Here is a 1,843-nt window from a genome sequence, read left to right as displayed (position 1 = left end):
GGTAGTGAGGTTGGCCCAGGATCGGACATTGTTTCGTTCTGCTGTGCATGGGGTCACTATGAGTCGGTTCCAACTCAATGGCACCTGACAACAACAACAACAACAAGTATTTAGAATTAGGCCATCTTTCCTTCTTCCTAGTCTCTCTTCTTCTGGAAGATCATCTGAAACCTGCCCACCATGGTTCACCCTGCTGGTATTTAAATATTAGTGGCATATCTTCCAAAATCATAGCAACATGCAAGCTACCACAGTATGACAAATTGACAGATGAGTGGTGTTTGGTGGCAGTAGGTCTCAATATGTAAACCATAGGTTGTGTAATATGGTATATGACATCTTGGATGCAAATTAGAGGCCCAACTTCTAAGACTTGCATTGTCTCTGGATTATTGACACTTCACATTTCTTCATGTATTTGCTTTGTTTTGAATTACTAAATATTTATTACTATTATTAACATCTTTCATTAGTATGACACATTTGTTACACTAATTTATCAATAGATTTCTATTCATACGTTATTATATGCTGAGTCTGTATGGTGCTGTGGATGAATGCAAAGTTGTTTGAACCGCAAGGTTGGTGGTTCAAACCCTAAACAGGGTTGTTATGGGTTGGAACTGACTCAACAGCACCTAAAAACAACATTATATACTATATATAATACTGGGAGCACAGTTGCTCCATAAGATAAGCACTGGACTGCAAACCACAAGTTCTGGGTTTTGAGCCCACTAGCCACACTACAAAAAAAAAAAAAAATTGAGGCTTTCTACCCCTGCAAAAAGATTTAAAGCCTCACAATCCCTATACAGGGTCATTGTGAGTAAAAACCGACTCCACAGCACTTAACAACAGTAAAACAGATAGTTTATTTTCAAGACAAAACAAAACAACAACACTGTCATCTAGTTAATTCCATCTCAAAACAGAATGCAACTACCCCATAATGTTTCCAAGGTTGTAAATCCTTTATGGAAGCTGACTACAAGATCCTTCTGGGGAACAGCTAGTGGGTCGGAACCACCAATCTTTCAGTTAACAGTTGAGCACTTAATTCTGGGCCACCACAGCTCCTATATATAAAATTATATACCAGGGGCTCCAAAAATGCATGAAAAATGGAATTTTAAAGATAATGGAATTTTCCCATGAAGTCTTTGAAACTTCCTCATGTAGATAGGTAGACAAATCTATGTATCTATTCATTGACCTACCTATCTATTTGTCTATCTTTCTACCTGTCTAACTGTTTTTCCATCCATCCACCCATCCATCCATCCATCCATCCATCCATCCACCCATCCACCCATCCATCCATCCATCCATCCATCCATCCATCCATCCACCCATCCATTCATTCATCCATCCATCCATCCATCCATCCATCCATCCATCCACCCATCCATTCATTCATCCATCCATCCATCCATCCATCCACCCATCCATCCATCCATCCATCCATGCATGTATCTATCCATCTATCTGTCTACCTATCATTGGTACCAGGAGCACAGCATTTGTTTTCAAATGAAACTAGAACTGCTAATAAGAATCTTCTATTGCACCTTATTGGTGACTAAAATGTGACCGATCCAAAGTGTATATTTTGAATCACCTCATATGCATCCAAAAAGGAACCTCAATAGTGTAGTACATTGCAAGTCAGGTTGCTCACTACAAGGTCAGCAGTTCAAGGCTACCAATCACTCCATAGGAGAAAGATGAGGTTTTCTGCTCCCATAAAAATTTACAGCCTCAGATCCCTTATACAGGGTCACTATGAGTTGGAAATAACTCTTCGACACACCACCATCACCACCATATGCATGCACAAGCC

The sequence above is a fragment of the Chrysochloris asiatica genome, unplaced genomic scaffold (assembly GCF_000296735.1).
Source record: "Chrysochloris asiatica unplaced genomic scaffold, ChrAsi1.0 scaffold00096, whole genome shotgun sequence".
In the NCBI taxonomy this organism is placed as follows: domain Eukaryota; kingdom Metazoa; phylum Chordata; class Mammalia; order Afrosoricida; family Chrysochloridae; genus Chrysochloris; species Chrysochloris asiatica.
The sequence above is the reverse complement of the archived record's forward strand: the minus strand, read 5'-3'. Positions refer to the sequence as shown.